We start from the raw sequence: 25,562 nt of genomic DNA, 5'->3' as shown, positions 1-25,562 counted from the left end.
CCAAAGACTGGAAGACAGAATTGGCACCATGGAGGAGAGCTTGGCCCACGCAGTGCACTTATTATCGGTGCTAGTTATGGAAGGACAAGGTGAGGAGCCGCGACAAGAAGCTGGGGAGCGTCCTAGGATCTCGATAGGTCGAGGCGTAGCAGCCCTCCAACAGCTAGCACCTATCCCGAGGGGTTCACCAGTGTTAACGCAGGCACAAGGCCAGGTCCCCCCTGCGAATCGGGACCCACCGCTCTTGCCGGAGGATGACCAGCAAGCGCCGGTGATACCACCGCCTGACCCTCCACAAGGACCACCGGATGTTTTACCAGAAGATCTCCCTCAGGGACTCCCTGCAGATGATGGACCCCCTGCTGATGATAATCATCCTCCGCCGGGACCCCCGAGAGACGGGGGCCAGGAGGGACCTCAAGAGCAGCCTCCTCTTCAACCGCAAGAGCAATTGCTTTGACCAAGAGATCAACCGCCTCAGCCCCAAGAGCAACCCCCGAGACTCCCGCCACCGCGCGGACAGCCTCCTCGTCACCCTCTTCCACGGGGCCCAGCACCGCAACCTTATCGTCCACGGCAAGTACCGCAGGGTCCCCCGCAACCGAGACCGCAGGGCCCCCCACAGCCGAGGCCACAGGGGCCTCCGCCTCCGAGACCACGGGTCCCCCTGCAGCCAAGACCTCAACAACCACCTGTTCAACCAATTCCGCGGCAGCCAGCGTCTTTACAGTACTATCCGTTACCAACTCCAGCCCCAGTCGCCAGACCTCAAGAGTTGCTGATGGGATGGGTAAAGCTGGAAGCCACGTTTGACGGAGATCCTTCGAAACTAGGATTTTTCTTAGTACAAGCACTTCAGTTTTTCAATCGTTGGGGACATTTGTTCGAGGACGAAGCCAGTCAAATCGAACACCTAGGATCCTGACTGCAAGGAAAAGCGGCAGAATGGTATGTAACTTTGTATGAATTGGGGGCTCCGGAGCTAGACACCTTACAAGGCTTGGTAGCAGCTCTCCATGCCCAATATGAAGACCTGTTAGAAGAAGATAGAGCCCAAACGGAATTGCAAACCATTAGGCAAGGCAATCTGTCGGCCAGGGACTATGTAACTAAATTCCGACAGCTAGCCGCCAAATGCCCGAGATGTGAGGAGTCTACAAAAATAATCTTGTTTAAACAAGGCATGAATCCTAAATTGTTGGATCCGGCTCTTATGCAAGACAACCCCCCAACACTATTAGGTTGGATCCAATTGGCGTGTGAAGTAGAAAACCGGATGCAGGAGGTACGGCTCGTAGAGCAACAACAAGCAACAGGGCATCGAAGAACTTCGATAATTGTCAGAGGGGGAAGAGGAGCCGGATATGCGGCTAGAGGAGCACGAGAAGCTAGATGGCGTCAAGGACTGTGCTTACATTGTGGCCAAAGTGGTCATTATGCAGCACAATGTCCACTCAGGCCTGTGCAATGAGCTCCATTCCAGCCAGGACGTACAACCTCAACCACCCTTCCCCCGCCATACCACCCAACGCCAGCTCCTCAGACTACTAGAGGGTGCGGCGCCACCCGAAGAAATCCTCCAGAAAAGGGATTGGAGCTGGAGGAAGTTATGGAATTCGATTCAACCGCTCTAATTGGAGAAGAAGGACTCGAGAGTCCAAGTTCGGGAAACGAGATGGATCTGTCGTAACAGGACCCAAACGGCAGATCAAAAAGAAGTCCGTTCCCATAGTGGAAAGACCACGAGGGTCCATATTATTCATGCCAGTTACGTTAGTTAATCCCGAAAGAAAGACTCATATTCGTGTACAAGCACTTATCGATTCTGGATGCTCCCGAGATATTATTGCACCCGCTCTAGTTAATGGATTAGTCCTCCCAATGAAGGAACTAGAAACTCCAGTTATTTTTGAACAAATGGACGGCTCCAATATGAACCCAGTCACCACTGAAACTATACCTGTGATCACAGGAATGGGACAGCATTGGGAGATGAGATCCTCTGTGATTAGCTCTACAGCCAAATACCCGCTGATTTTGGGTAGCAGGTGGTTGTGGGACCACAACCCAGACATTGATTGGCCGGCCAGGAGTGTTACTTTTCGGCAAGATGACTGCAGAGATCACTGTTGGAATCAAAACTGGGGTACCGATCCTACCCTAATGGAACAGGCTCTCTTAACACAAGAGGAAATCAACCAAATACCTAAAGAATACCGAGCCTATCTACAAGCTTTCACAGAATAAGAAGCTAACACCTTACCTCCCCATAGGAGGACCGATTGTGCAGTGGAAATTCTTCCAGGAGCCACCTTACCCAAGGGCAGATTGTATCCAATGAGCCCTATCGAAAGAGAGGAACTACGCAAATTTATTGACACCAATTTAGAAAGGGGATTTATCCGACCAGCTAATAGTCCTCATGCTGCCCCAGTACTATTTGTTAAAAAGAAGGATGGAGGATTAAGACTATGTACCGATTTCAAATGTGAATTTCACAAGTCTGAACTCAGTTATTTAGGATACTGCATTTCAAAAAATGGGTTAAAAATGGATCCAGGCAAAGTTAAAGCAGTACAAGAATGGCAAACCCCTACAACCCGTAAAGAACTACAATCCTTTCTGGGGTTTGCCAACTTCTATCGCGAATTCATACAGAATTTTGCCCAAATCACTCTCCCCCTCACAGAACTACTTAAGACAAAAAACAAAGGGGAACAAGCCAAAAAGCCATCCTCCAAGCTAATATGGACACCACAATGCCAATTGGCTTTTAATCTTTTAAAACAGCAATTTATATCCGAGCCGGTACTACAACACCCCGATGAAAATCGCCCCTTCATTGTGCAGGTAGACGCCAGCGATACGGCGATAGGGGATGTGCTCCTGCAAAGGGGGGAAGATAATAGCCTTAAACCGTGTGCTTATCTGTCTCGCAAGTTTTCGGAATCAGAGAGAAATTGGAATGTCTGGGAAAAGGAAGCGTTTGCAGTTAAGGCAGCGCTTTCCTCTTGGAGGCATTGGCTAGAAGGGGCCCGTCATCCTTTTGAAGTTTGGACGGATCACAAAAACCTGGAGGCCTTACGCAGCCCTAGGAGATTGAATGCAAAACAGTTACGATGGGCAGAATATTTTTCCAAATTTAATGTCACTCTCAAATTTTTGCCTGGAAAAACAAATTTCCTAGCGGACGCTCTATCATGCATGCCCCAACTCAAAAGCAAGAGGGAGGAAACAGTAGACACAGTATTTTCGCCTACACAATTAGGAGGTGTGGTCACAACGCGCAGCCGTGCAACCCAACCTCCTCGCCCAGATCAGGGGTGGAGACAAACACTGAAAGACGAAGTGGAACAGGAGGGGGAAAATGTGCCCAAAGAGAAGCTAACGCAATCTGCACAGGGGAAATGGCTTTGGGGCGATCATTTTTATGTACCTGCTAGCTTAAGAAAAGAAATATTGCAACGTTGTCATGATGCCCCAACTGCTGGCCATTATGGATATTTAAAAACCCTTCACCTATTACAGAGACAATTCTGGTGGCCAGGCTTATGCAAAGATGTTTCCCAGTATGTGGCCTCCTGCCCAATTTGTCTCAGCGCCAAAACGCGAAAAGGGAAGCCTCCAGGACTATTACAACCCCTTGAAACCCCAAGCAGACCTTGGGAAATTATTTCTATGGACTTTATCACTGATCTTCCCCCCTCCAAGAACCACACATGTATACTGGTCGTAGTGGATCTATTTTCAAAGCAAGCCCACTTCATTCCTTGTACCACTATACCTTCAGCAAAGAAATTAGCGGACATTTTTATGAAACATATTGTAAAACTACATTCTTTTCCATTGAAGGTAATATCTGACCGCGGTGGACAGTTCGTTGCCAACTTCTGGGCGTGGAACAAGGCTTGGGCTCCGCCCACCATCCACAAACCGACGGACAATCGGAAAAAACTAATCAAATATTAGAACAATTCCTCAGATGTTATATTAATTTTCAACAAGATAATTGGACTGATCTACAACCTTTGGCAGAATTTTCCTATAACAACAGTGTGCATGCCTCTACTGGAGAAACGCCCTTCAAAGTAGTTTATGGCTATGACTTTAAACCCTATCCTTTTGAAGCTCTTCCCCCTCCAACGGCTCCCAAAGATGTTTCAGAATGGTGGGGGGAAGCTACGCAACAATGGACTCAAATTCAGGCACATCTTGACAAAGCCAAACAGGATTATAAAAAATACGCCGATCGCCATCATGTGGCCGAATGGGAATTACATCCAGGAGATCTTGTTTACCTTTCAACAAAGAACTTAAGAGTGAGTCAAACAAGCCGTAAATTGGCTCTGAAGTGACCTTTTCCTGTTCACAAGGTGATCTACAAAGTTACTGTAGCACTAGACTTACCAAAAAATTTACGTCAAGTCCATCCTACATTCCACATCAGTTTGCTGAAAAAGGTCCCCCCTGCAAATCAATGGCGTACAACCTCTTCACCAATACCTACTTTGATTGATGATCAAATCCACTATGAAGTGCAAGAAGTTTTGGATTCTAAAATTAGACACAATAAATTGTTTTACCTCATTAGGTGGAAGGATTTTGACTCTGGGTATGATGAGTGGGTGGAGTCTATTCATATTCAAGCCCCTAAATTGTTAAAAGCATTTCACACTCTATATCCTCTTAAACCTGGGGGAGGAACTTTTTAGAGGGGGCAGAATGTCAGGTTCTGACCGTGTTTAAACCAAACACAGTTTGATCCTGTCTGTATATTAAGTGTTTTCTTTGCAGGTGGCATGTCTTCTGCTGGAAGCTCACAGAGAGAAGAGGAATGTTATGTCTACATATATCTGCCTTTCAGACACCCTTGGGAAACTTTCACTTTCTCCCTCTGAGGCGGAGGACATCTTGGGTGATTCCCACCGTCCAATCGGGGAGGCAGGAAGTTAACAATCTTGCTTCCTCTTCCTCTAGTAGGTGGGATCACCCTCTGATCTCCAGTTCTTTTCCTGCCTCAGGGGAGAGCAGTAGTGCTTAGGTTAGCTTAGCTACCCTGTCTACCAAGAATTTTTTTCCTTTCTACTCTTTCTTCCCTTAACCTTTCCTTTCTTGTTCCCTTCCTCATTTCTCTCTTACCTTGAACTTCTACCTCTACTCCCTGTCCTTTCTGCGAGGAGCCCTAGTCTCCTCAAGAGTAAGAAATGGCCGGCAGGGAGTCATCAGACTCCGAAGAGTCCTTTATGGACAGAGCGGAGAAATGCAACGCCAGAGCCATTCTTCCAGCGACGGGAGAAGGCTCTGACGGACCAGACGCGCCGCGGAGGCTCGATCGGTCCCCGGGAGAAGGCCCTTCCAGAGGAGAAGATCAGCCTTCCAACAAGCGCCCCCGTCTGCCGAGCAAGACGTCAGAGGGGGCAGCAAGAAGAGCCAGGTCATCTGGAGGCGGCAGCAGAAATCGCGGCTCAGATTCGGCGGGAAAAACGGCCAGACGCGAGTTCCCGCCAAAATGCATCTCCGTGGTTGCCAACCTCCCGGCGGGAGATTTTGAGCAAAACATCGTTTCTAACTCCCAGAGTCACTCAGAAGACACTCCAGGAGCCCAAGTAAGTGGGGATGCGGAGACCCTTTCTTCCCAGATCCGGGCAGCCGTCAGGGCGGCCCTTAGGGAAGAGATATGGTCAATTAGTCAGGGGCAGGCTTCGGGCTCTCATTCCCCAGCAGCCACCCCAATACAACCTGCTTACCACGATCCTGCATCACAGAGAGCTTCATGGCCCACCAAGGCAGCCAGAAAGCAGTCTCTTGATCAGACAGTCACTAACACCTCTCCATGGCTGGATGAGGAGGGCACGGTGAGCGACGTATCGGAGGAGGGAGCATTCCTGTCCGAAGAAGAACGTGAGTCTGACTCCAACCTTCCCCAGCAGTCTAACAGGCTTTTCCTGTTTGAAGACTATAATTACTTGCTAACCAAAACCCTGTCTGCCCTTGACCTGAACGGGACAGCCGAAGGGGAAGAGGAGGGGGAAGAGGCCTCTAAGGTGTCTAGTCGTAAGTCCAGACCTAAGGGAAATAGGGAATTCTTTCCCAGATCAGATATCCAAGCCAAAGTATTCCCTTTTCCAGACTACTTTGAGCGTCTACTTCGAGCAGAATGGGCTATGCCTGCGACACCAAAGCAAATGCCTAGCCTTATAAAAAAATTGTATGTGTTACCTACTTTTGTAGATGAGTTCCTACAGGTACCCATCATCGACGCTCCGGTGGCGGCACTTCAATCCCAGGGACTCCTATCGGAGGATGGCCATGGCACCATTCGAGATGGTCTCGACAAAAAGGGTGAAGCGGTCCTGAAGAGGGCCCACGAGGCCACGGCAACAGCTATCAAAGCCTCAGCTATTGCTTCCATGGTTTCCAGAGCCTCGGTGGTGTGGGTCAGGAGACTGATTCAACTTCTTCCCGACAACGATAAACGCCTGCGGGACGGAGCAGACAGAATTCTCAAGACGTGCACCTTTGTGGCAGACGCTACGCTGGAACCCTTTCTCTCTCTTCCAGAGCTATGGCATCAACGACTGTGGCCAGACGCCTGCTATGGCTGAGAGCGTGGCAGGCCGACGTCCAGGCTAAGCTGATAGTCGCCTCCTACCCTTTCCAGGGGAACAAGTTGTTTGGGGATCAGCTGGACAAGATCTTAGTGGAGACTAGGGACAAGAAGAAGGCACTCCCGAAGTCTCTAAAATTTGCCCCAAAGAGACCTTACAGCAATCAACATTTTCGCTCTCAACACACTCTACCTAGAAGCAGACAAGATTACAAACAACCTTGGAACCCACCCAGGAACCAGGGCAGGCACTCCAATTTCGCTTCCAAATTCAGCCGTCCCCAAGGCTCTCGTGGAAACAGGCACGAGTTGGAGGATAAAGGGCAGAAGCCCTGACTATCAAGGGACCTCAGTGGGGGGCAGGCTGCTCCTCTTTCGACAGGCCTGGGTGGACTCAGAGGTGGATGCCTGGGCCTTAGAGATTGTTTCCAATGGCTACTCAATAGAATTCGCCTCCATTCCTCCGGAGCGCTTCGTTCCCTCACCCTCGAAGAAGGACCCACACAAGAACACGATAACACTACAAGCCGTGCAGCACCTCCTAGATATACGGGCCATCGAGCCGGTACCACCACCAGAGAGAGGTCGCGGTGTATATTCAATATTCTTCACCGTGCCCAAACGGAATGGAGATTGGCGGGCCATTCTCGATCTCAAGTACATCAACAGGCATATCCTCCTGCGCCACTTCAGGATGGAGACTCTCAGATCAATTGCGGAGGCACTGCGAGAGGGAGAATTTCTGACTTCTATAGACTTGACGGAGGCTTATCTCCACGTGCCAATCTCTTCTTCTCATCGGAAGTTCCTCAGGTTTTACTTCCAGGGAGAACATTTCCAGTTCAGAGCACTTCCCTTTGGTCTGGCCACGGCACCCCGAGTGTTCACGAAACTCCTGGTGGTTCCCATAGTCAAGTTGCGAGAGAGGGGTATTCATGTACATCCATACCTCGACGATATCCTGCTGAGGTCCGCCTCCAGGCAGGACGCTGTCAAGGACCTGGGATTTGCCCTGCGCTTTCTCGAGAGCCATGGGTTCATGATAAACCGCCAGAAATGCTCCCTGATTCCATCGCAGCGGTTGGAGCACTTGGGCTTGACCATAGACACCATCAAAGGGAGCTTCTTCCTACCCGAAGCCAAGAGATTGAAGACCAAACAGCTGACACAACAGGTGATCAAGCAGAGAGCATCTCCGTTGATGGAACTATCCAAGCTGATGGGACTTCTAGTGGCCAACTCAGAAGCGATTTACTGGGGAAAGTTCCACGCCAAACCATTACAGATCTTCCTCCGCCCCTTTCAGTGGCAAATCGCCCAGAAAAGGAACTGCAGGATTCACGTTCCTTTGGAGATTCGACTGGGCCTGAGATGGTGGACCCGAGACGTCAACTTGACCCAGGGCAAGAGCTTCCTATCCCACCAACACATTCAGTTATTTACGGACGCCAGCCTCAAGGGCTGGGGGGCGTCCCTGGAGGGCAGACCCGCGCAAGGGATATGGTCACCATCGGAGAAAGACTTCCCGATCAATGTCCTAGAGATGCATGCTGTCTACCTGGCACTAGTCTACTTCAAGGACCGGATTGCCCAGTCCCACGTTCTGGTGCGGACAGACAACGTGGCGACCAAGACGTATCTGAACAAGCAAGGGGGAACCAGATCGTCACGTCTTCAGAAAGAAACCATCAAGATCATGACTTGGGCGGAACGTCACCTGGCATCCATTCAAGCGGAACATATCAGAGGTGTACAGAATGTTCATGCAGACTGGTTGAGCAGGGAAACACTGCACCCAGGGGAGTGGTCCATCAAGAAGGAAGTCTTCGAGACCCTAATAGAGAGTTTTGGCCGTCCAGAGGTGTTCATTGGCCGTCCAATGAACAGACGTGTTCAAAGATTCTTCTCCAGGTATTTCCATCCCCTGGCGGAGGACGCAGATGCCCTCACAGCTCCCTGGCCGGAGGCTCTCCTGTACGCTTTTCCCCCTCTACCAATACTTCCGCGACTGCTTCGGAGAATCATGGACCTGGGTGCCAGAGTCATTGTGGTAGCACCCTGGTGGCCGAGAAGACCGTGGTTCTCCACTCTTCAACAATTGTCAGTCGCCCCTCCATTACGTCTGCCGATCCTGCCGGATCTACTACAGCAAGGCCCGATCTGGCATCCTCGACCAGAGTGGTGGGCCCTAACCGGATGGAAGCTGAACGGAGTCACTTCCTAGGCCTAGACCTTCCTCTTCAGGTAGTGGACACCCTGATGGCGTCTAGAAAGGACTCTACCAAGCGGATCTACAACTGTACGTGGAAGGCGTTCCACAGATGGTGCCAACGGAAGAAAAAACAAGGAGCAGAACTGTCCTTACAATCGGTACTAGGGTTCCTTCAAGAAGGCCTAGATAGAGGCTTGAGCTTGGCAACGCTAAAGAGACAGGTTGCGGCTATTGGCTCGATCTGGATGTATGAGAAGGGCACTTCCCTATCCTCTCACCCGTTAATTCACAGCTTCCTCAGAGGAGCTATGCTACTACAGCCCCCAACGGTTCATCGTTTTCCCACATGGAGGCTTAATGTGGTCCTTTCGGCCTTGACTAAGGCTCCCTTCGAGCCTATCAGAGACATTCCTGTTAGATGGCTGAGGCTCAAGACAATCTTCCTGGTAGCGATTACGTCAGCGCGCAGGATCTCGGAGCTCGCTGCCTTGTCTACTCGCCCTGATCTGTGCATCTTTCATAAAGACAAGGTGGTATTACGCACGGATCCAACTTTTCTGCCTAAAGCGTATTCCGTCTTCCATCGCTCGCAGGAGATCAGCCTGCCATCCTTTGCACCTAATCCCGGGCACCCAAAGGAACGGGAATGGCACACTTTGGACGTGCGAAGAGCACTCAAGGCCTATTTAATCCGGACGGAGGAATTCAGACGGTCAGAGTCTCTTTTCATTAATGTCTCACATCCCAAGATGTGAGAGTGCTTCAACATGTGCTAACAGACGAAGAGGCATTCCCCCCCCCCCCGATGCCTGACGCACTGCTTTGGGAGCACCCAAGATGTCCTCCGCCTCAGAGGGAGAACGGCCCCTTGGATACTCACCGTGAAGGGTCCTTCTCCTCTGAGGACAGGAGGACATCTTGCCCTCCCATTGCTCTTCGTCCCACGCTGACAGCCCATGTTTTTTCCGTTTCTCCTTGTATTGTATTGCTCCCACAAGTCTGTCTGCCTACAGTGGGAAGCGTACTGTTCTTTTCCTGTATATGAGTGTTCTCGTAACTGCCTTGTGCTGTTTTCCACGAGTTTTTTCCTTACACGTTGAATGTTACTTACCTGTTTCAAGTTCTATCTTCTAGTTTAGTATGTTTCTTCAGTGAGGGAGTGAAATATACTGCTGAGGGGATTCACCCGAACTGGAGATCAGAGGGTGATCCCACCTACTAGAGGAAGAGGAAGCAAGATTGTTAACTTCCTGCCTCCCCGATTGGACGGTGGGAATCACCCAAGATGTCCTCCTGTCCTCAGAGGAGAAGGACCCTTCACGGTGAGTATCCAAGGGGCCGTTCTCACCCTCGGGCCAATTGTTTTGAGAACTAAGGGGGAGGATGGGGCCCGCAGGGGACTGCTATTCTGTACCTTTGCTTTTGCCTGTCATTCGTAACAATTTCTAAGCTCAGCCCTGATCCTTGTATCTGGGAGTGTGGACTTATAATGGTTGTTTATCTTCAGTAAAGCCTTTTGAAATCGATGGACTTTTGTCTCATTGCAAGGGGTAGTCTGGATTGCAACTTTTATTCAAGCCTCAGTTTGACACCTAAGTCAGTGCCTGACAGCTGCGATCAAATAGCAGATAGCGAATAAATTGAAACTGAATCCAGACAAGCCAGCAGTGATGGACATTGTGTTTCTCACTTCTGTTCAATTGACATTGTGTTTCTCACTTCTGTTCAATTGACCCTTGCAAACTTGGTTAAGAGCTAGGGATTATACTAGATCCAGCACTGCTAAAGAAGCAAGTAAATGAAGCTCCAAAAAAGACTTTCTCCCAACTCAGACTAGCCTTGAAGATGGCTCCCTACCTTGATATGAACAATTTGGACATTTGATTCACTTTACAGTAACGCTGAAACTAGACTACTATAATGTACTCTACATAGGTATCCCTTCAAAATCCACTTGGAGACTCCAGTTGGTGCAGAATTCTGCAGCTCAATTATTATTATGAGCCAGGCAGAGCGTGCAGATTACTTCCATTCTGCAGTCACTTGATTGGCTACCAAGCTCAATTTAAGGTGTTGGTCATCACATACATGCAGAATCTTTCATGGTAGTGGCTGTTTATAACTGCTGGAGAGCTTTTCTCCCTATGCTCCTCCATGGCAGCTTTACTCATTTGAGCAGGGCCTTTTGCAGATAACACCCTGCAAATGGGCAAAATCAACAGGTGTCTGTACATGCACATTCTCTGGGCTGGCCCCACCTTATGGAATAGCCTGCATGAAGAGGTCACAAAAGCTCCTGCTCTCTTGGACTTCTACAAACTATGCAAAATTGAGTTATTCAGGAGGTCCTTCTACTCAAACAATAGGGCTGTACTTTAAGGAAGTAGTTCACAGAGATGTCCAGTAAAGGGACTGCAGCTGTAGACTATACTACTATGTAATATCTGTTGAAGTAGATATGTTCCTACTGTGTAGGTTCTGCATTGTTCAATATGTCACATCAAATTACTTATGATTTGTTTCAGCAATGTTTCTTCTCTGTATTGCTGTATTTGAATTTATGTTTCATTTCAAATTTCTGCAGTGCATACCCTATTCCATTCTTTATTGAATGTCCCAGCTCTTGATCATGATGGCTTTCACTGTGTATTCCATCTTGAGTCTCAGTGAGAAAGGTGAACTATAAATAAAAATAAAATTAACCAGCTACAGAATTGTATATAGAAAATTCATCTTAAGATTCTCATGACCAAGAATAAACTGTTGATCCAGTAGTCTCTCTCTCTCATTAAATATCTAAGAAATGAACAGCACTTGGACAATATCAGTTCCTTTCCAGCATTTCTAACAGCATCACTATGGATATTTAACTTCCAAATAACATGGGGCACATAGTAAGAATATTTTCTGTTCAAGGTCATGGTGGAAATTATACTTTTAGTCAACTGACATCAAAATCAAAGAATCAAAAAGTTACTTTTAAAACAAGCCTTTCTCAGTAAGTTATCATGCATAAGACACAAATGCACTAGAATGCCAGATGATTTATTTGAATTCCCCAGGCTGAGTTAGTTGCAATTTGGAACCTAATGCCTAATTTAATAAAAATCAGACTAAAATGCAATAAAGATTCATTATGTTTGTTTGTTTGACTTATACCTCGCCCTTCCCACAAGCAAGCTCAGGGCAGCTTCCAACAATATTTCAATAAATACAATAAAAACATTAAAACTGTCAGGGCTTGCTGTCGCTGCCACTGGGTGGGGCACCAGCTGGGCCGGCCCTGACATCAGAGGGGTGCCAGGGATGCTGCAGAACCCTGCTCTGTGGAAGAAGGGGCGGTATAAATCACCCAGACTCCCTCTCAGTCCACTCGCTGGCCTGCTCAACCTGGCCTGCTCACCCCCTGCGTCCTCCTTCAACTCTCCTCCAAGCCTCCACTCTTGCACTGCTCTGCTCCCACTCCACACCATCACTCCTTACTCACACCCACCACCCCAGCACTCTTCCCAGCCAACCTTTATAGGGCTTCCTTCCTCCGCCCCGCCCTCCTTCCAGCCTGGTCCTGGGCTGCCCCAAGCAGTTGCAGCTGAGGTAGCTGATCTGGCTCCATTGACCAGCACCAGCTGTGTCTTGTTGCCTGGCTGTCAAGCCTCCCTGACTCTGCTGAATGCCGAAGGCAGGCCCAGCTGTGGCCCCTTGGCTGGCTGCCCAGCTCCTCCCCCAGAATGCCTGGGGCTGCTTTGTCCCTGATCTTTCCTGAGCCAGGTTATTGCCTTCCAGCTGGTGCATACGCTTGGGCGTCGCTTGGGGCTGCTTCTCCTCTCTGCCAAGTAAGAGCTCTGTTTGGGCAGCTGCTGGGTCTCTATTCCCCCTGCTTTTGCCCTCTCCCTCTGTTCTGTTGAGCCCCCTATTGCCCCCTGGAGGGTGGGTCTAGCTGGTGCCTCTCTGCCTCCTCTAGCTCTCTGAGGCCCTGGCCCTTTGCCCCTTTCCCTGGGTGTAGGTGGGTTCTGCCCCTGGTTGCTGGCAGGGGCGGCAGGGCTGCTGTCTCCCGGTTGCCTCCCAATGCTCCCTCCCAGCAAGTCCGGGGGCTGAGGCTCAGACCCCGGACAAAAACCACTTAATCCAAACAAAAAATTCAGGTGCCACTGATCAAACTAGGTTACTATAAAACCAGTACAAGCCACGGGCACTACCATGGTGTAAATCCAGAGTGGCTGCAAAGGAGGGCAGTCAGTCAGAAAGGGGGGGACACAAAGCTGGCCCCTAATCAAAGGCCCAGTGGTGGTTAGGGTTAAAAACATTTTAACCCTAACCACCAAAACCAACTCATACTAGATGATGCTCAAATACAGAATGATTGAGGATATTCATCATAACAACAATGCTTACATACTGCTCTTCTAGACAGATTAGCTCCCCACTCAGAATGTTGAAAAGTCAGCTTATTATTATCCCCACAATACAGCTAGAGAGTTGGGACTGAGAGGAGTGGCTTACCCAAGGCCACCTGCTGGGCTCAGGGCAATACTAGGATTCAAACCTACAGAATGCCAATTTGTATCCCAACCACTTAACCAATATGCTACAGCAGATCCAAAATGACTAATAAAGAACACAGTGAGGACAGAGAGAGGATCCAAACCATTTTGGATTTTAAAAGTCTGTTTCTGAGAGACTGAGGGCCTGCTTGGAAATGCTTCCCCCATAGGAAACAATGGAGAGTGGCTGGCAGCACCTTCTTCAGGGGCCCACAGAATTGGGACCCAGGGTCCAATCTTTCTGAAGTTGGATGGTCTTTAGAGGAGTAGGTTTCTGCAAATGTGATGGAGCTTGCTTGAAAAACACCACCCTAGCCCCCTAAGATAGCCCCTAGACATTTTCCCCCGTAGGGAATAATGGTTGAATAAATCTGGGAGGCTCTGATCTGTCTTAAATGGATCAAAGAATCTTTCCCAGATTTCAGGAATCCTGGATTTTATTTTATTTTTTGAAATCTCTGAAACCCGGATCTGCATTTCCTAGACTTTCCCCCTATTTTTGTTGCACACCCCTATTTGAAACCAACACAAACCAACCATATTTTAAGAAAAGCTAGTTAAATCATCAGTAAAATACATCATTGTGAAGGTGACTCTTAGTCCCCAACTAGCTTATGTTGGCATGATTTTTTTTAATTGAGCTGTTTGAGCTGTAAGCCACTTTAAACATGTGAAGAGGCATCATATGAATAATAACCCTCACTACTGCTTTCCACAAGTAAACCAGGAGGACCACCTTTGCACTTCACCCCATGACCACCCGTGGCGGCCACCACAACATGAAGACTCATTGTGCCACCAAACTACAATTAAGGAGGACAGAAAAGGAGAGAACACTGTGAGCCCTCAGCCAAGGTGCCCACTGAGCTTGGCCCCAGGGCCTGGCAGCAACCCTGGAATTGGAGGCTGAGGTTAGAGCCCTAGCCCAGCACACCCAAAAGCTGGACCAGATCAGGCACTGATACTAATAATAGTAATAGTCAGGGTGAGCCCTCAGCCAAGATGCCCACTGAGCTTGGCCCCACGGCCTGGCAGCAACCCTGGAACTGGAGGCTGAGGCTAGAGCCCTAGCCCAGCACACCCAAAAGCCGGACCAGATCAGGCACTGATACTGATACTGATACTGATACTGATACTGATACTGATACTGATACTGATACTGATACTGATACTGATAATAATAATAATAATAATAATAATAATAATAATAATAATAATAATAGTCAGGGTGAGCCCTCAGCCGAGGTGCCCACTGAGCTTGGCCCCAGGGCCTGGCAGCAGCCCTGGAACCAGAGGCTGAGGCTAGGGCCCTAGGCCAGCACACCCACAAGCCTGACCACCAGATCAAGGCACTGATATTGATACTAATAATAATCAGTGTGAACCCTCAGCCGAGGTGCCCACAGAGCTTTGCCTCAGAGCCTGGCAGCAGCCCTGGAACCAGAGGAACCTAGCCCAGCACACTTACAAGCCTGACCAGATCAGACTCTGATACCAATAATAGTAATAGTCAGGGTGAGCCTTCAGCCAAGGTGCCCACTGAGCTCAGCCCCAAGGCCTGGCAGCAGCCCTGGAACCGGAGGCTGAGGCTAGAGCCCTAGGCCAGCACACCCACAAGCCTGACTACCAGATCAGGCACTGATACTACTACTAATAATAGTCAGGGTAAGCCCTCAGACGAGGTGCCCACTGAGCTTGGCCCCAGGGCCTGGCAGCAGCCCTGGAACCAAAGGGGATAGCTCCCTATCTCACCCATCACACACAGAAAAAAGCCCAGCTCCAATGCACTCTCCCTGTCTCTCCCCCAAAAGGCTATCAACAGCTCTGTCCCTCTCCACTGCTTGCTGAGAGTGAAAGCCAGAACTGGGAGCACAGTGCCCTTTTATAAGCAGAGGTCTGATTGAGAAACGCAGGTCTGTGGTTGGCAGTCAGAACTGCCTAACAGGGTTTGCAGGGATGAGATTGGAGTTCCCATGGCCACAGAACAACCCCCTCCTCCCTCCCTCCCCCCTGGTGTCTGCTCCCACGTTACCAATTGTAACCAATTTGCAGCTCTACGCTTGGAAGGAAGACCTGCTCATCAAGCTAAGTTGGGCTTTGATTGGGGTGTCCGGGGCAACAGAGGGAGTGCAGACAGAGTTCAGGCACTCCCTCCTTCCATTGCCGAGGCAATTGATTTAAGGTGCCTGAGTGTCTGGCTTCCTGAACGGTGGCCGAGCACAACGAACGAGGCTGCCAATGACCACCTGTTCGGCTGGAATGGCACATGACGAACAGCCCGTTCGCGAGCAGCCTGTTTGTTGGTTTTTTCCCATTCGTAATGCTGTTCGTGCCCATGTCTAGTCCAGACACAAATGCAAAACTGTGGCTTACTTCAACAGTGATTAGTCTGTGAAACCAAGACTCAGATCCCAGACAGTTATTCAGTCCTGGTTTCTCTCAACAAATACAGATTCAACAACTTTACCCTTTCCCCCACCTCCCTGCAAAGACTAAACCTGCACTGTGACATGAGATTAAGTACAAAACTTCATCTTTGTCACCAGCTTTCTTATAAATGGCAAGCCTTACAAGGGAAAGAAATCAAGTTCTAACCTGTTCAGAAATTTCACATGTTCATGCCTCCTTCCTCGCATAGATGCAAAGGAAGATGCTTGGCTTTTCACTTTTTCTGCACTCCAAGAAAACCAATCTCCTACTGCCAACCGAAGCTCCCTCCCCAAAATACACTCACAGAGTTACCCAAACATCCAAGAGTACAACAGCCAGCCATTCCCCTATGAGTATTATGCCAGTACTGGTAGCCCACTTCCTCCCCAAAATAGGAGGAACATCCCATCCTTCTCCAAGTAGCTGCTGAATTCAACACAAACCTACTTCTGCCAGATGGTGTTCCTCCGATTCCACAGCAGGTTTTATTTTGCCCTCTACAGAAACATCAACTGCTGAACACATACTCTGAATGTTTACTCACACGGAGCCCTTAGTGACTACCAAAGTACCAGGAACATCACATGTGTCTCTACTCACTGAAGCTGAATTACACTGTAAGAATATACATAATCCAAGCAAGCAAGCAAATAACAAACAGGAACAGTATCTGAAGAAGTGAGCTGTGGCTCACAAAAGCTCATGCCCTGCCACAAATTTTGTTAGTCTTATAAGTGTTACTGGACTCTTGCTCTTTTCCACAGGAACAGTTATGAAAGCTAACTTGCACAGGCTGTATATAAAAGGATGGAGACACGGGTGCTGGATAATATTTGATTTACAAGCAGAGCTGAAAGTACTATTAAGCTAGGTGTGGTGTTTCTGGGACCTCTGATAATAATAATGCCCTCTCATGTATTAGCTCAAGCTCTTCCCCTGTTATGAAATGCTGAACAGCTGCTCAAGCTGTGGTAGCTGCCGTAACATCTCCAGTCCACAGGGCACTGGAAAGTCCAGGCATTCCTCTGGAAACAAACCCCCTTGGGATTCACAAAAGCTGTGGAGGTTACACCACACAATGAGCTTGTCTGCCATGAGCTTATCCTCTCCTCCCACAGCATGTACAATGCCATCTAATGCTGCTTCAGGTAGCCGAATACCTTCTTCACCAACATCTATGACATTAACTATATGTCCTGGGTGCAGAATAATGGGAAAATGAGCCACGTCTGAGCAACATAGACCTTGTCCCTTATGAGCACTGGCTGCACCTCCACCCTGCTGATCACCTGCACAGAGCCAGAGAAGGCCAGCTCATTAGCTACAATGGATATATATACATAAATTTAAAAAATTGACTGTCACAGCTCCTTCCAAACATCCCTACATATATATTCATGAAGAGTTCACTAGGGTCCACTAAACTCTGGAGTACCATGCTGTACTTTTTGTATTAGTACTGTACTGTACTTCATATAATTGCTCAGGTGAAAAAAATTGCAACCAATCTGACAACAAAGAAACTCACCCATTTCTGAAACCCCACCATAAAATAAAGGCCCAATTTAAATAATTGATTGCAGCCCACTCTCTCACTCCCTCTGTCACTAAGACACACGCACAAACACTCTAAAAACTGACAGGTAGTGGATAAACCTATGTAGAACTGACCACAACTAGAGGTCTTTTTTATTTTTTAGTTGCACTCTGGACAGGAAAAGGGCACTTACTGGGGGCAAAGGCGGGTGAGAGGCTACGTTTGATACTCACAAAGTGCCCTCTCTAATGAAAAACTGATTTTGCTTCATTACTGAAGATACATTTTGAAAAATATCACTAGCGGGCACTAACCTGCTTCGGAATGCAACTGGTATGTCTGCAGCAAGTGAGTCACATCTTATTCCAGTAAGGGGGCAGGGGGCAGAAGACAGAAAGCAGAGCACTGTCAAAACTACATATTAAAGACCTGTGCTTATTCATAGATGCAGAGGAGTTAGCCGTGTTAGTCTGTAGTAGCAAAATAAAAAAAAAAGAGTCCAGTAGCACCTTTAAGACTAACCAACTTTATTGTAGCATAAACTTTCGAGAATCACAGTTCTGATGGTTGTTGTGGGTTGTGTGACACTGAGAGATCTCTGTCTTTTGGTGCTACACCTCTGAAGATGCCAGCCACAGCTGCTGGCGAAACGTCAGGAACTACAATGCAAAGACCACGGCAATACAGCCCGGAAAACCCACAACAACCATCGTTCTCCGGCCGTGAAAGCCTTCGACAATACAATCACAGTTCTCTTCGTCAGATGCATGGAGGGCAAGAAGAAACTGGTCAGATATATAGGTGGAGAGGGGAGGGAGGAGTAGATGCAAACAGTAGCTTCTGATGTGGAGATCAGTTTGCTTCTGTTAAGGAAATCAGTTACTTCTGATAATGAGATAACCATTCATAGTCCCTATTCAGTCCCAGACTAACTGAGTCAAATTTACACATGAATTCCAATTCAGCAGCTTCCCATTGGATTTTGTTTTTGAAAGGTTTCTGTTGAACTACAGTGACCTTTAAGTCTTTGATGGAATGCTAGCCAATTCATGATTGTAAGTGAGAAGTTGTTTAAGGTTAACGACTTCTCACTTACAATCATGAATCGGCTAGCAGAGTCACCAGCACAGGTACCAGGCCCTGCAACAGACCCAGATGCCAGCTCTGCCCTTATATCTACCCAGGGAATACAATTACAGGACCCAATGGCATCAACTACACTGTCTCTGGCTCTTACAGCTGCTCATCCTCCAATCTGATATATGCCCTCATGTGCCAACAATGTCCATCTGCTCTGTACATTGGACAAACCAGCCAACCTCTACACAAAAGAATAAATGGACATAAATCTGACATTAGAAATGGCAACATCCAGAAACCAGTGGGAGAACACTTCAATCTACCAGGACATTCCATCAAAGACTTAAAGGTCACTGTAGTTCAACAGAAACCTTTCAAAAACAAAATCCAAGCTGCTGAATTGGAATTCATGTGTAAATTTGACTCAGTTAGGCTGGGACTGAATAGGGACTATGAATGGTTATCTCATTATCAGAAGTAACTGATTTCCTTAACAGAAGCAAACTGATCTCATCAGAAGCAGCTGTTTGCATCTACTCCTCCCTCCCCTCTCCTCCTCTATATCTGACCAGTTTCTTCTCGCCCTCCATGCATCTGACAAAGAGAACTGTGATTCTCGAAAGCTTATGCTACAATAAAGTTGGTTAGTCTTAAAGGTGGTACTGGACTCTTTTTGATTGTGCTTATTCAGCTACTTCTGAATTGATATGTGGTAGGTTCTGAGCAAAGCAGAGAGTGGCAGACTTTTTGTTGGCAATGTGTTACCAAGTAAATAAAATCCAAGATCAGTTTTCACTTTGCGCAAACAGGAATTTACTCCTAGTACAATCTTTATTCTCAGAAAACTTCTCATACAAGCTGCAAGGTGGTGTACACAGAAAGAAAAAAACATGAAGTCCAAATTATTAAGTTAAGTTGGAGATGCAGATACATCTCCAGATGCAGGCCATGTTTTGGGAATTCTAGGGGAAAGCATGGGGAAGGAGAAATTTTTTTTCCTAATGTCAGGTGCAAAAGCAGTTTGCCCACAGCATTCCTTCTAATTGTCCCCAGAGACTATTATTCTACTGCGACAAAGTGAGTGCTTGTATTTGACCTCTTCCTAAATTTCTCCATGTTAAAAACCTAGATATAGGTTGCCAAAAACAGCTGCAGTCCTTCTTAGCGTTCCCATCCCACTAACCAATGCAGATTGGTCCATTTGTTGTCAGAGAAATTCAGATTACTAACTCCATAACTGTTTCATCCATAGAAGTTCTCTGCTGCCATTCTTCTGCCCATCTCCTGCTTTATGCTAGAATATCTATGTTCATATTTCATGTGAAACCATAGTTAAGATTAACTGCAGTTAATATAAACCAGTTTCAGACCATGATTTTAGATATTGGTTTGACATACACCAACTAGCCACAGTTAGCAGAGTGGCCAGTTTTTGGATGATCAACCATGTCAGAGCCTGTGCCTTCTAGTCATAAAATTCCTCTTTATAAATATACCCACATACATTTTCCAGTGAAGTCAAACAACTATCAGCTTTTTTCTTCCACAGAGAAGCAAAGTGCAGTCCCTTGACAGCTTATATATTTAACAGATAAATGCTAGAGATTTTTTAAAAAGAATGGATACTCTTAGCTTAAGTCCACACAAACAAGGTAGCATAGCTGTTCCAAGCGTAGAGAGGAGAGTTTGTTTGTTTTGGTAAAATTGGCTGTTACCCCTTAGGGAATATTTTTAAACATTTATGTGGGGACAGGGTCACAAATCCCCTGATATTCTCTGACTAACATGCAGGGACTTAAATTATATGCCAGATCACTCATTCACATTATTATCCACCTATAGTCTAAAACAGTGGAGTACACTACAAGTATTACTATCTCATAAGATGTTCGCGAGGATTAGGCCTTAGAACAGAATTCTGGATCAAAATCCAAATAATTTTCATTTTTAGTGTCACAAATGAAGACAGATAGATGCCTTTGGATAAAGAAAGGTTTATGAAGACAGAGACTGGCATGACGGATGCAGGGATCTGAAAGGGAAATCAACAACAAAAATGTCCCTTCTACTCAACCAGCAGAAAGTTAAATTTGGATCCAGATCCCAATTAACAAACTACAATACAAGGATTTTGGCACACTGGAAATGAGAGCAAATATCCAATTCTGTATTTAAATACTCCGGTATCAAGAACATTTGCTACAAACTAATTTTCACTTACCATTAAAAATGCTTGCCATAGCTCTGACAGGGGAAACAAGAGACATAACCACCCCAAAAGCTATTTTTGCAATCCCTAGCTTGAATTTGTTGAGACACTTGGCCAAAACACTAAGTTAAGAGTACTTCACTTAATTTATATGGTGGAATACAAACCCATTCTTCCAACTCACAGGCCTCCATATAGGATTTTAAGAGCAAAAGACGGATAACGGGCAAACTAATTATGTGATCAATATGGACTTTGTTGTCTCCAGCACATGGTTTCCTGTTTCAGTAAAAGTGAGAGTGTTCACATGCACAAAGAACCTAAGCAATCCTCTTCATAATAAAAATGGGCCGCCTAACAGGAATCCTTCCTAGATTGTGGTCAGCTTGCACTCCATTAAATGTTTGCATTGTCCTAAATTAAATGTAATTATAAACTATGGAATTAAGTTTATTCAAAAGGAGTCTTTAGAAAAAAACTGCTAGCAAACAGAAATATTTAGCAGATGCTACCATTGTAGTAGGTAGTCCTACAGCTATGTATAAAAAAATGTTAATGCCCCCTAATCTAATTACCCAGGTTTTATGAGAGATTTATGATGCATATCATTATCTATATTTAGGATCATCATATTTGTAATGTCACCTAACAAAGCTGTGCAGTGTAGGCAAAAAATTCCAGCATGACAGCAATATTAAGATTATCCAAAAAGCTGTCAAACGCCACCCTAAGCACCGCCAATCTGTAAACAGTAATTACTCAAAACCCAAATCTGCTCAAGAAACAACAAAAATAACCTTGGCAAGATGATTCTACATTCTAAAGACAACACAGATGGAATTCTATTAAATTGGTATAATATCCTTATTTCAAGATATGTTACCTACGGTTGTTTTGTTTTAAAATGGATTTAAAAATCAATTAGCCCCACTGACATTAATTTACGTATTTCTTTACAACTGAATCCCTAAAAGCCATGGATACTGCCACAAATACTTTCAAGAAATGCCACAGGTGTCCTATTTTTCACTGAAATGCCTATTAAGTCTTCCCCTACTTCTGTCAATCCTCAATCTACATAATTTGGCAGGTGATCGTTTCCATTGTGTAAAGCAGGATTGAAAGTAAACTAGTTGGCACTATTGGAGAATTGCAATTTATGCAGTACTTTTCCTCATCTGACATCTGCCTTTGCAAGCCATCATACAACAGATTTATGCTACAGGTCCAGCATGCACAACCTTCACTAAATAGCAGCTGGTAGCAGAAACCAGAGCAATGACAAAGACAAAATGAGAAAAAACAGAAGGACAAGACAGAGGAAATAATAGTTTAGTTGTATTCTGTTTGCAGCAGTTTCTATAAAATAAAAACACCTAACATATCACTGAATGTTAGAAGTCTTTGTTACTTTTAAGAAGAGAACAAATCATAAGTAAGACCTGCTAATTTGTTATACTTCCTAGCCCTGAACACTGAATTTGCCTTCTAACAGAAGGGGGGAAATGATCGGCTTCTTTTTTAAACTTATGCTTATCTTTGCTATAGAAGTTGACGTGTTTATTGCAGATTCCTTTGCACTGTTCTCTGTTATATTTGAGGTCACTGGTGATATTACTGCATTCTGTATGTGAATAAGGTTATACTCGGGTTTTTTATGGAAAGAAATGATCTCCTACCATCACCTAATACTTTTTTTCTGTTTAAGGGGAAATGTATTCTTTTGCAACTATGTTGGCATCATAAAGTCATTAACTACAAGTTTAAAACTGAGTAATGATCAGTTGCATGCCACAATGAAGTATTAAAAGATCTCTTAATGCAAGATTGTGATGGGATATTACACAGTAAAGGGACATCAAAACGTATTCATGGAACTGCAACTTTTCAGGACCCTGATTAAACTACCTAGATAGCTTCGCTGTGCTACAGGAACAATACCTCTTTCATAACACAAATCCACAAAAGCAATAAAAAGCAACTTATTGAGAGAACACCTGACATTACTGAAGGTAATGCAAACAAACACAGTATATGATTTCTGACACCATCCCTGGTTCTAGAGCTACTCTATCACAATACAGAGATTCTACTGCTGGGAAAAAGTATCACTTTCCTTTTCTACCCACATACTTTTAAAATGAAGCTCCCATAGCTGTTCCAAGCAGGTTCATAAAAAGAACTGAGCCAGAGCAAGTCACTACTCTATGCAGAGTCATCAGTGCATTCCAAACAAACAGGTCAGAGTGTGTGAGCTTCTTCCCTCAGCTCGACGTTGTTTCAATTTTTCATCACTCAAATCTACTATGAATGTTTGCACATGATTCAAAGCAATTTTGTTCTCTGTGTAGTAAATGCTTCAGAAAGCCTCAATACCAGTGCTACAAGCAGGGTTCGGCCCTTCTATGCCCAACAGCTGGTCACTGAAATCAGCCCCAATGGTACAGGAAGAAAATGTGTTAAATACAAAGTATATACAGGCTTCTGGTGCAGTTGAACTTCCCTGAATCAAGGCCATACACACAGGGGAAGAACTTAATGAGACTGGATATTTATTTGAGAACTATACTTTTCCAAAAGCAAATTGTGATGCAGCATTATATAAAAGTCCCTCTCTTCCCTCCCACAAACAAATTACCTCCACAAATGCTAATAAATAATTTATTGAAAAACCTGACAAGTAGCTGGTTCAACCCTTTCCTCTTAGGCTTACTTACTTGTTCTACTTTTTTAGCTGTCTCCTAGAGTATATAAGCCTAAAAATTCTCACTGTAATTACTACAAACATTTATGTTTTATATCAAGAGTGATAACAGAAACTGACAATAAACCTTAGTTACTATTAGAGTTTACAACAAAGAGCCAATAGAAGCACCTACTTGTAGAAAATACCTGTATTTTACTTCAGTTTTTCACTTTAGGAATAGTTAGATTCAAAGGGAAGTTAAAGCATAGACTCTATGGTTGATTAAAAAGATTACATAGAGAAATCCATTTGAACAGAAAGAAATGATCTGTTCTCTCCTTCGCAAGGAAAAACGGTTGTTCGTTGAGGTCTTCTGTGCAGCCACACTTGGAGACTGCACATGTGCTGGCCTGTCAATCAGTAGATTCTATGGCTAAAAATTCCTCTAGGGGGCGTCTGCCCCTTCCCAGAGTGTAAGTGCAGCTTGTTTCCCGCCGAAACAGCCAGCTCTCTAGAAGGAGCATTGCCTCTGACCCTCAGTTTCTCATTAGTCACTAATGAGAGTCACAGACTCTCCAAGCAAGTAGTGAAAAGTACACAGCAGGTTGGAGTGTTCGAAGCTCAGGGGTGTTGTCAGATCTGTGACATTACTGGATTCGAAGGGTTCAGGGTGCCCAAAGGCAATAGTCAGGTCCAATGAGCTTGGTGCGCTTGAGGTCGAGCAAGATTTCCGGATCCATGATGCTTTAGTTGGATATAAGGGGCTTGGAGCCTCCAAGAACACAACAGTGAATCTGGTTGATCAGCAAGTTCCGCAAGGGCAGAGGGCTTAGCCAATTTAGCAGATAGGCTATCTGCAGCCAACAATACCTGCTTCCATAAAAGGGCCTTGAGCCAAGTAGCTCTTTCTGCTCTGGCAGTGTTTGCACAAGCTAACATCATACCCCTCTCCCAAGCAGTTGAGGCAAAGATCAACTGCAGTTGGCCCAAATTGTGCATCCATTTTGATCATTTTTGTATTACACTGTGTGCATTTTTTAAATAAGGCTTTTTCAGCCATTCTGACCATCTCTCTTTTTCCATTTTTTCAAGGCAAAGAATGAAACCAACAGAAAATCACTAAGAAGAACCTCTTCAATCGGCAGCAAAAAGGAACTGCAGGTCAGGGGCATTGCTCCTCTCAGAGAGCAGGCTGTTTTGGCAGAAAACAAGCTATACAAGCACTCTGGAAGGGGACAGATGCCCCCCTAGAGGAATTTTTAACTATAGAACTTACCGATTGGCTGGCCTGCACATGCACAGTCCCCATGTGGGATTTCACAGAAGGCCGAAAATGAAAAGTTATTTACACAACAGCTATAGGAAGAGGAATTGAATGTGCCTTAAAGTTTAAATTCAGGACATTTTACAGTTGAAGCTAAGATTAAAACATTTCAGCATCATAAATGAACAGCCATCAAGGCTGGTTTATTTATTGTCCTGTTTTTGCAAAAAGCTTCTTATACTACGATTGCCAGCTCCAGGTTTGGAAATTCATGGAGATTTGGGTGTAATGGAATGCTTATCCACATCTCATTAAGCTTTCCCACTGTTCAGTGTAAATATTTTATCTTTAAACTGAGTATCACTCAGAACTTGAAGTGAGACCTGAAAACAGCTATCCTTCCTTTAAAAGACTGCTTGTCAGTACAAAATAATGTATATTGTTCTTCTTGCGGTACTCTCCCCACCAAGACATAAATACTTCTCTTTAGAGTTTAAAGCTTATTATTTTTATTAAAATAAACTCTAGTCTTTTAATAAAGCAAGATGCCAAAATATAAACGATTAATAAGATAAAACCTACAAAGAAGGAACAGATGAAGGCAAGAATGAAATCTTATCATTTCTCAATTAAATCCAAGTTTAAATCAACCAGTTTTGCTATGAAATGCATTGAAGTTCCCATAACACACATTACAAAAATAAATTTCTCACTAGATCTTCATGAGATTTATTTCAGCAAAACTCTGATCTGCTTCAATGTTATCACATTTATATGATATCTTAAGCAGAAATCTAAGATATTTTTCATGTGATAGTATAGATAAACTATGATTGATCTGAAATTTGATTAATTATTCCTATTTTCAATCATATATCTTTCTACCTAGCCAAAAAGTGACACTATGTCCAGCTGCAAGGTAAGATATATAAATCAGTAAAGATGACAGGAAAAGTTAAGTGGGCAGATTATCACTGGTCCATTCTAACAGCCAGA

General features: G+C 45.5%; 1 protein-coding gene across 4 annotated transcripts in view; it reads right to left on the bottom strand.

Annotated features, from left to right (window-relative positions):
* The window catches only part of PAM (peptidylglycine alpha-amidating monooxygenase), a 269,957-nt gene that overhangs the window by 181,817 nt on the left and 62,578 nt on the right, over nt 1-25,562 (bottom strand). The window contains exon 2 of one of the 4 annotated variants that reach the window (XM_054986265.1): nt 11,411-11,499. The exons of the other annotated variants lie outside the window; for them this stretch is intronic. The gene's annotated coding sequence lies outside the window, so the exon portion shown is untranslated. The remainder of the gene's footprint in view (nt 1-11,410; nt 11,500-25,562) is intronic. 4 annotated transcript variants of the gene reach the window in all.

The sequence above is a fragment of the Eublepharis macularius genome, chromosome 8 (genome assembly GCF_028583425.1).
Source record: "Eublepharis macularius isolate TG4126 chromosome 8, MPM_Emac_v1.0, whole genome shotgun sequence".
Classification (NCBI taxonomy): Eukaryota; Metazoa; Chordata; class Lepidosauria; order Squamata; family Eublepharidae; genus Eublepharis; species Eublepharis macularius.
The sequence above is the reverse complement of the archived record's forward strand: the minus strand, read 5'-3'. Positions and strand labels throughout refer to the sequence as shown.